We start from the raw sequence: 10,789 nt of genomic DNA on the forward strand, positions 1-10,789 counted from the left end.
GGTAAAAAGAACTGAAAATAACCAAATGTAAAGCAACCGGTGCTATAATATATAGTTCCTCTCATAGTTTCACCATAAAGGATCACGCCAACCTCTTGACACGGTGTGTGCAGCCCTATATTAAGCTATTCTAATGGCTCTTAATTCAGTTTTGATCTTTAGAGCTTGTTCTTGAAATCCATATTTAAGGTAGTCTGTATGAAGTCATTTGGAGTGCTGAATTAAATACGATCCACGGGGCTCAAAAAATCTTGATAATGTCACTTATATGAGGCACAAGGGGTGGGATTCATTTGGCTGCATGCAGATTGCTCCAAGGAGCTATGTCTATGCTAATCACATCGTTTTCCCTTTACAGCCAAAGAAGAGAAATAAGCACTTTAAGGATATCAGTCAGCTGACCTGTTTCAGATATCTGGTATAAGATGAGAAGAACTGCACCTTAAAAGCAACTATCGCTCCCTCGTGACTTCAAAAGGAGCTTTGGTGATCAGTTCAGGTAATAGACATTTGTATGGGTGATCTCTAAAGAGAGGTGAATCCCACTGAGATGACTGGTTGTAATTATGGGCATGCCTTTAAATAAATGAGCTCAAGCGTTACATGTTTTGCTCTGAGCCCTACAGCTGTTTGCGTATTAAACAAGACAGTAATACTCTACCATCAACAATATTCCTGGTCTTCTCTTTTCTGTTTCCACAGTAGGTTGCTGACAAGTCTGACTAGTCCTTTAAAATTAGAAGAAATTGAAATATTAAAAAAAAAAAAAAAAGACTAAGAAAAATGAGTCTGCACCTTGGTAATTCTCAAAATTGAAGGCACAGGTCTCAGTTTTTAAGCAAACTGAAACCCTCCCCCATTTGCCACTGCAAATGTAGCCCTTATTTTCTTAATAAACATATTTTAGCTTGCTTTTTTGAAAAAAATAAAACAAATTAGAAAATTTCTGGGGCTGACCTCGAAAGGGTTTTGCAAAGATCGTTTCACAGACATTAGCTAATGTCTCAGAAATCTGTGTAGCATGGTAAGTTATCAAAATATTATGCACTTGTTGCATAACAGAGCACTGCTCTAAAGTCTTCTGAAACAATGATTATTTTTTAGACTCAAAAGGCTGCAAATTATGATAACCAAAAAGGGGGGAAGGAAATGAGGGAAAATTAAAACAAAATAAATTTACTAAAGAAAAAAAACACTTTCATTTTCACCCACAAGATGGTGCCACTTCCTCAACCTAAAGTACAATTTCCCTTTGAAAACGGTGTAAAAATGACAATTGCCAAATGAATCCCTGTGAAAAGGGTGATGAAGCACAGAAGTCCTACTAGTGCCTTTAAAGCAGTCTTTAAATGAGATTTAAATGACATGTTTTCCTTGTGCTGACCCTCTGCACCAGAATAAGATACATCCTGCAGGAATTCAGGGACGTATTTACTAATCTGAGTGACAGAAATGGCCTTTTAGTGCCCATTGTCACTGCTGGGCCTTCAGTCACAGTGCTCACTCTGACTGGTTTTCTGTTTCTTTCTGTGCTCTGTAGCAACAAATATTTAACGAATTTCAAAGCGTTATGCCTAAGGAAGTGTACTGAAGGTGGGTGATCGGTACAGATATAACTGCGATTTAAAAGGAGTGGGGTTGCCGATGTGTGGCTGAGAACACACCTGAGAGCCTTCATTGCCGGGAATGATTCATCAAGGTGGAAAGCTGCCAGCCACCGGCTTTCCTTCAGCTTGCTGCTGGGCGTGCAAAGTTGGCAGTTAGAAAAAGGAGACGAAACGCTTCTAGCTATTAAACTAAATGCATGGAAAGAGTAAAAAAGCAGAATATTCACAGTATTGTTTTTATAGTCACTTCAGAAGAAGACCTTTTGGGATGGTAACTGCTGTTTATTAGTATTTTCACCACAATACGGGTGACAACCTGAAAAGTAAGAAACAAATCTGTGGTTTTGTAGAACACTTCACTTGTAAAATCATCCTGAAGTCAGACGCTGAAACAGTAGGAGACGGTGAAAGAGGCAGCCCCTTGGCAGCTGTCTGTGCCTGTCCTTGGCTCCCCTTTGCTCATCCCCTTCCAGTCCCTCTGGATGCCCTGGCCCTTGCCCCAACCTTCTCCCATCCATATAGCCACATCTCCTACCTGCTTCCCTGGTTGCTTCCCCTCTCTGCTTCCCCTCACGCTCATTTAGTAGCTGATTCCTCTGTGGGGCACCCAAAAAAGTGTAGGGGAGTAAAACAGCCTGGAGGGTCTCCCTGCTTTTATCTGGGGTTCAAGTATCCCGAAAATAGTGTCTAATGATGCAAAAACATTGGGCAAACTTGACCATGTGCATCTCACCGATCCAACCTGTGATGAGAATGTTTTAATTTACTAAAAGCAGAGGCGTGATTTTGTGTGTTATTATGGAAATCCTAATCCGTATCTAAGGTGGAAAAATCAACCTTTTATTCAAATTAACTGTGTGCCTGATTCCTACTGAAAGTCAAAACCCATAGGCTCCTACATCTCTGAGGCAGTCTTGTGAATTTTATTTGAGAGTATAATCCAAAACTGCTTCCATTCAGGTCGTTAGGAACAGCAGTGTTAATGACTGAAATGGTTTGAAGTGTTTTTATTACCCAATGAACTCTTCTGAAATGTCGAAACCTTAATACAAGCAGCTGGGTGACAAAGCATGAATCCTCTTCTCATCCATGAAGCAAGTCATTGCCTCAAGGTAATTCCCCGCTCTCTGCCTGGCCCAGGTGACAGAGTGTCATCTGGATGGTAACCCCAAATTCTGGAGGGAACAGGTTATTCACCACCTGAGGCACGTTACCATCCCAGTGGGTGTCAGCGGACATCCTTTACTTCAAATTGCGCAAGCATGGGACTTTGCATGACTCAGGGTGGTGCGATGGCTCCGTACCCGATTTGTTTAGGCAAGCTGCAAGTCTAAGGATGTGGCCCAGCCAAAGTCACGCAGGGTGTTCCACCCATGCCTCAGTCATCTGGTTCCTCATGGGAGTTCCCCATATGGATATGCAGCCTGTGCTTGAAAAACAAAAATCAGTTTAAAGATGCGACACAAACTCTTCTGGAAAATGTACTACTTCCTTGATTTGCACAAAAAAATCTGGATTTGAGGTGATGTTGCAGGACTCTTAGTTTTTACTAGTTATATAAGAAGCAAAGTTACATTTCATTTTTATTAGAATGCCAAAAAAAAGGAAGATGACTAGAGAGAAAGGAGAAAGAAAACAGAAAAAGCTTCAAAATTAAGGTGAAGATTGTCAAAGAAGTGGGTATCATTTGGGTTAAATCTTATCAGAAACCTCAGTACATCATATTTCTAAATAGTTCCAGTTTATAACATCATCTTTTTTATACTATATCATATTTTTAGATGAAAAAACCCTCTCATTTGGTAGTCGTTAAAGTCATAATTAATGCCCCTTCCGTGAAAAAAAAATGTTGATTTCAGAGAGTGGCTTTGTGTTTCAGTTAAAATTGAATCGTACTTCCTTGTAAAGCAAAACAAAGCCTCTGGTAGAAAGGAGAAGGAGGAAGGAATAGCAAAGGCAGGAAAATATAGCTTCTGTATCTGGGTAGCTTTTGGAGCACATGATCCAAACTGTATTCTTCAGGCCAGGAAAAACATTTGCCTTTTTGCTCTTATTTTCCTCTCTACAATTCATGGAAAACATATTTTTATTTTTATTTATTTTAAAACTCGATCTGATTGTTTGGGACTGGTTTTTAGCTTGCTGTGCTAAGCTAAATGTAGCAGGGTTGAGGCAAACTGCCTAGCTAAGATGGGTTCTCATTCAGACAGAAAGCAGAAAGGATGGAGAAAAAGTAATCAAAGAAGGAAAAGAAGCTGGAAAGGAAGTTCATACTGAGAAGGATGGCTGTTAAAAAGGGTTTGTGTCAGAGGCATGAAATGGCTTTGTCCCCACAGCTGATTGCTGCTGGCTTTTTGGTGCCAGGGCTGCTGAGCACCACCACCCCTGCAGATGCAGCTGCCCCGGGGTGCTATAAACATTGCCTGCTTGCTCTCTGTTTTAGCACGGGATAATGAAGGTGTACGATGCCGGTGGAGCTGGGGTGTTAGTTCATGGTTCCCCCATCCCTGCTTCATCTTTAGCACTTTTTAGGGTCTTTCCTCTTTCACTTCTCCCACACAAAGAGTTTTTAAAAGGCCAAGGGACATGACCAAAGCGAACACTTCTGCAAATATCTATATTTGTCATGTTTCTTCTAGCTGACAAACAACTTTTTGACAACGTATCATGAGCCTGAGAGTACAACAAAGAAAAGGGCTAAATAATTTCAGAAAAAACTTTTTTTTTATTGCTAGCTTACTGTTACCCTCCCCACTTATTAAAGTTCTAGTTTACAGCACAGACTTTTGAAAAAGAGTCTCAAGCGTGAAGTACATTTTGTGAGCAGTGAATATCTGATTATGATTCCTCTATGTTATACATATATATATACACACACATATAGATAAGCGAAGACTTATTTTCGAGAAAAAAAAATTTCTGAAGTGCTGTCCCATTATTTTTATTAGCATGCAAAAGTACTTACTGTGGAAGTGAAAAGTCTTCTTCAATATGAAGGAATAACCTGATCTCATGAGTTTTCGATGACCCTGCTTGTTTTCATACCATTTTAGAGAATCTAAGAAAATAGTGGAGATGTGATTTAGCCATAGGCCCCAGCCTCTGCTTTCTGGCTATACAATAGAAACAGAAGAAAGTTGCCTTGCAGAAGTATGTGGGAAGTCATGGCTGTTCTTTAGGTTCCTCTTTAGGCAACATAAACTGACATTTTTTTCTCCTTATTCATTTATCTCCTGCTGTTGCTTGAAAGTACCGTCAGTTGTACAGGCTTATGAGTCAGCCACCTCTCTGCATGAAGCTGAACAATAAATTCCATTTCTTCCTCCTTGCACTTTAAATATAACTTCATTCCTCTGTTCAACCAGGAACAAAGTCTGTTACTTATTCTCTTCCTGTGTGATGAGGTTACCAACTCCCTTTGATGTGACAATGAAAATTCATGTATGTTCGGAAAAAAGCAAATACACATTGTTTTTTCTAAAGAAGTGCCAACATAATAGCAATATCACAAAAAAAAAAAAAGAAAAAGTCTTTGAGTAAAGTCTCTTCAGACAGCAGCGTCTCAGACCTGGTGACTCTTATCTTCAGGGAAACGTGTCCAGCAAGTCAGCCCAACTTCTCTCTGTTTGATAGATGTACCAAGGGTGGGGAGCCAGAGATCTGATTTTATGAGAGTTTTTAATAAAGCATTTATCTCTTCAAAATTATGTCTTGAATGTGATAAGCTTATAAATATTGGTAGGGTTTGAGCTGTAAACACATTTTCTATCTTTGTATGGCATTTTGCATTATAAACATTGCCAGAGTAAGATCTCAATGAAGTGTGAAGGCCTGCTATGCTGAGTGTGTTCTCAGGAGCAATTTGCAAGAATACCTAAAAACTGAGATCGACCAAACCACTGGATACATCCAGAGTACGTGCACTAAAGTGCACACTTTTTGTGTTTACCCACAGAATTAGCTATTTGCAGAAGTGCAGAGGCATTGCTGTAAGAGGATCTGTCTGAAATGGATTTGTAGGTTCTTCATAAAACATACGGAAAGTGAAAGGGGTTTATCTTTAATTTCTTACATTTTGTGTTAGGCTAAGAGGGAACTTTAGATGTTCCTTGGCCAGAACCTCTAACCTTATTGCAAAGTTACCTTGCACCACCGTTAAATCCTTGATCTTCATCCTGATAAGACCAAATTGCTAGCCCAAAGGTCACATTGGTGTTGGCTGATTTGTAATTGCCTTGGTATTCACTGGCCTTTATTTCACCCTAAAGCTGTGCACACCCACTGTCCTTTCCTGTGTGGCCAAAATGACACTCACACGCAAGTTGTACATGTGTTATTCAGACACACTCCTACTGGAAAGAGTTATTTTATATATATATACATATACATATATATACACACACACACACACACACATATATATATATGGTTTGGCATCTGCGGGTTGCGTTGGCAATTCAGCAGCAGGCAGGCTGATGCCTCCCAGCAAAATAAGAGGGGCAGGTTGGATTTGGTCCTGCGGCTTGAGTGAGGTGGATGTGACACTGGGCTGGAGGCTGAGTGCTGGCCATGGGGGCCAAGCTCTTCTGTGGCAGAGGTGCCCTGAGCATCCTTAATGTTAGCCAGACTTCACTGAAAGGTTGCCACAACGGGGTGCTGTTCCCCAAAAAGGTGTCACTAATAAGCACTGAGGGAAAGATAGCTAACAGTCAGTACCAGCATCCCAAACGTGTCCCTGTCAAAGCAGAAAGCTGGGAGAGGCAGCTTACTCTGTCTCACAGTTAGCTAGGTATTTTAGGTGTTTTAGTTTATCTAGCCATAAAAATCAAATGACTAGTATTTATGATTAAATGTGTTCAGAAATGCAAGAGAGGGACTTAATCCTTTAACCCCCTAACCCTTGAAGGGACAGATTAAAAAAATTACATAAAGGCTTAAAGCACAGATAACCATCTAATAATATTTTCTAAAGCATCAAACTTGGTTCAGTGCTACCAGTCTCACACCCAAAGATAGCTAGATGACTGACTGCCCTGGAATCACCAATAAAGAGGAATTAAATATTTGAATAATTTTAGAGATATGATCCCTTAGTCCTAGGAGGCTCAATCAGTTCGACTTCATTTAACGTCAGTAAGTGCCTGTTTGCATTTTTAGGCAATCATGTGACTTGTAAATCTGACCACAAGGGCATGAACCTTCTTACTTCACATTAAATTTAAATACAATAGACCCTTAGGAGTGGAATTCAGTTCCAGGTACATGTATGGGCTTGAAATGAAGCTTATAGCCCATGGGTCTAATCAACTTAACATTTATTTTAAAAATCAGTATTAAAACTCAGTCTAACACGGGATTATTCCCACACTCCTTCTCAGCCTTTTTTCCTAGCTATGGAGCATAAGGAGTTATTCTGCAGGCAGCATTGGTTTTAATTTTTTTTCTAAAAATTTTAAAATAATTTTGTTATTAAATCTATATTCTTCATCAAATTGCTATATTAATCCAGTTTAATAAGATGTGAGATTTTTAGAAATGTTTATTGTTCAGAATGCATTTGTGACATGGCATAGAACCTGCATTTCAATATGTATCAGGAATTCATATTTTTCTTAGTCTTTAGACACTAATGTTAATTACTACTAGGTAGTAAATTAGGAAACATGCATTCTAATTATTTTGTCAGTTATCTGAAAAAAAACCCAAACCCAAACCAGTTCTGCATTTGAGAACAGACTACATTTTAATCAAGTGGCAACCTACACTCTTATTGTGACTGATTTCCTGGGGCATTTCTCTTGATGCATAGGAAGCTGGATTATATTTACCAGCAATGAAACTTCAAAATAAAATTATTATTATTTTTAGATGGGTAATAAGAGGCTGGGAACAGCTGAGCCTTCTCTACAGCTCTAAAGAAATGCCACTCTACATAAAGTACAGCTTTCTTCTGCAAATTCCTTCCATTACAGATCTTGGTTTCATTTTTAATTCAAATAAAACCAAAGTGTAAGTCTGTTTTTTAATTATTCCCCCAACAGACCCTACAGTTCCCTCTCTTCTACTGCAGCCTGACATTCCTTTTGTCTCACAGAACATTTTCTGTGTGGCTGGGGATGAGATTTGGCTGCCGAGAAGGAGCAAAACTTGGAAAGGCTCCCGATGTAGATGTCCACCACCTGAGTTCAGGGAGGCACATCACGACTGCTGTGGGCTTTTGGATTTATCAGAAGCTTTGTATGGCAAAGGGAGAGGTTGTCAGGAGCTAGGCTGCAGCTCCTGGTGTCATTCTCCTCCTCTCTGTCAGAATTATGTATATCCATGCACAGGCATCCCTTTGTCAGATGGCAGGAATCGCTAGCTGCTGCCTCATGGCAATTGTTGCACCTCCCTCATGATTTCCATTTCTCAAATACCAAATGTAACTTCAATGTCAATTAAAAATAACAGCGATGAAGCACCCTGAGATCTTAGTGCCAATGAAAGTGCAGGTGGAAAGAAAGGTGAAAACCCAAAACCTTTGGTGGGTTGGAGCATTACAAGTAAAGGTGGGGTACCACTGCAGAGCTGGCAAGGCTGAGCCGTGCAGAGCCGAGGCTCCCAGGGGATGCTAACCTTTACAAGTAGGGTACAGGTGTAGTACGGGGGAGGTGGGCAGCACCTGGGTTTGTAGCCACCATCCAAGGGATAGATGCAGCTAGAAACACATTGAGAAAGAGACATTTCACGTATGCATCAGGTCGGTTTCCACTGCTGAGCCTCCAGGCTGAGATAATTGGGCTGAAGAGACATTTGCAATGCTTAAAAAGGAAGATGGATACAAGGCCAAGTATGAAAAGCTGTCTGTTTAATTCTACCCTTTGTCCTGTGTTCTATTTCAGGTGACTAAATTGTGCTTTGTTTTGAATAAGCTGGTGCGAAGTCCTGGCAGGTGCTTAGCAAAAGCCGTGCTGGCCGGGTGAGCCCACTTGCTGTGCTCCGGAATGGGAACCTCGAGCACGGGGCAGCACGGGGCGGGCAGGCTGCGGGCGGGCGGCGAGGGGCACCACGGCAGCGTGGCAGGGGTGCACTGCCTGACCCATGGCATGGCTGGGAAAGCCATTCAGTGCACCACCTACCATACCTACTGGGCAGCAGTTGGTAATGAGAAGTTACTTCAGCCTTTCCCGTAGTAGAAGGCATGCTAAAGCCTCACAGAGCATATAGATGTGGGAACAAGTCTGTCTGTCTGTGTAATTACATGTCCTTTCCTGACAGCAAGCATCAGACAGACATTCAAGAGGAGCTCAGGTCTTGGGAGACCATCTCATCTCTACTCATTGATGGAAACAATCTTCTGAGTCAAAAGCAAGAAAAAAAGGGAGTCATGCTGCAAGGCAGAGAACCAGCAAAGGAGAGATCTTCTGTGCATGCCTCAGCCTTGGGAAATCTTAGTCGGAGCTCAGTCAAGGATAAGACACATGACCATAGGAAACTTGCCTTTATTATTTCCAGGGCTCAGGGAGCTCCTTGTTTCCTATTAAATTCAAATACCTGTGCAGATTCAGAGACAAATGTGGCAACAACAACAACAAAATGTCTGTAGTTGTTTCAATAATCCTCTGTACTTGTTTCCTGTATTTATTTCAAATCTAATGCTCAAATGGCAACAGTCATGCTTGACAAGATGAGGAAACCCAGGGTTTCCTTCTTTTACACTTCAGAACTCCCACATGGGGATGTGGACATTTCCGACCTCCTTGTCTGCACTGTTATGATAACCAAATGCCCTTGACCATCATACTTCTGTATGTAGGGATTCCTATCCGTACCTCTACATCTGATTGGGTTCTGACTGGTTGCTGAGGTAAGATATAGCTTTTTAAGCTGTTGTCATGCTGAATCATTTTAAAAGCCTCTTTGAGGAGCATGGAAGGGTGCTGTGATATTGCTGGTCCCTCCTGCCCTGTTTTGGTCACACCTCTCTCAGCTGCTGGGATCAGGAACTGGCAGTCCCTGGCGTTGGCTTGCAGGTGTCATGTTCAGGGAATAGTAAAGATGGAGCAGTTTGTATTAAGTTTAGGAAGGCTTATGACCAAATCATAGAATCACTTATTTTGGAAAAGACCCTTAAGATCATCAAGTCCAACTGTCAATCTAACATTGCCAAGCCCATCACTAAACTGTGTCCTAAGTACCACATCTGTATGTCATTTAAATACCTCCAGAGATGGTGACTCAACCACTGACCTGGGCAGCCTGTTCCAATGCCAGACACCACTTTTGATGAAGTTTAAACCTCCCTTGGCAGAACTTGAGGCCATTTCCTCTTGTCCTATTACTTGTTCCATGGGAGAAGAGACTGACACCCACCTCAATACAACCTTCTTTCAGGTAGTTGTAGAGAATCATAAGGTCTCCCCTGAGCCTCCTCCACTCCAGGCTAAACAACCCCAGTTCCCTCAGCTGTTCCCCATAAGACTTGTGCTCCAGACCCTTCACCAGCTTCATTGCCCGTCTCTGGACATGCTCCAGCACCTCAATGTCTTGTAGTGAGGGGTCCAGAACTGAACACAGTGTTTGAGGTGCGGCCTCATTGGTGCTGAGTACAGGGGACAATCTCTTCCCTGGTCCTGCTGGCCACACTATTTCCGATACAAGCCTGGATGCTGTTGGCCTTCTTGGCCACCTGGGCACACTGCTGGCTCAATATTCAAACAGTTGTCAACCAGCACCCCCAGGTCCTTTTCCTCCAGGCAGCTTTCCAGCCACTCTGCCCCAAGCCTGTAGCGCTGCGTGGGGTTGTTGTGACCCATGTGCAGGACCTGGCACTGAGCCTTGTTGAACCTCATGCACTTGGTCTTGGCCCATCAGTCCAGCCTGTCCAGATCCATCTGCAGAACCTTCCTGCCCTAAAGCAGATAAACATTCCTCCCCAGCTTGGTGTCATCTTCAACTTTACTGAGGGTGCATTTGATCCCCTTGTCCAGATCATTGATAAAAAGTTCAAACAGGACTGGCCCCAACACTAAGCCCTGGGGAACACCACTTGTGACTGGCCGCCAACTGGATTTAACCCCACTCACCATGACTCTGGGTCCAGTCATCCAGCCAGTTCTTTAAAACAGCTCTTCCTGAACTATTTTGTTTGCTCGGTTTTGAAAGCATCCCTGCTTCTCCCTGTGGCTTAGTGACCAAGTTGT

The sequence above is a fragment of the Falco cherrug genome, chromosome 5, assembly GCF_023634085.1.
Source record: "Falco cherrug isolate bFalChe1 chromosome 5, bFalChe1.pri, whole genome shotgun sequence".
Taxonomy (NCBI): Eukaryota; Metazoa; Chordata; class Aves; order Falconiformes; family Falconidae; genus Falco; species Falco cherrug.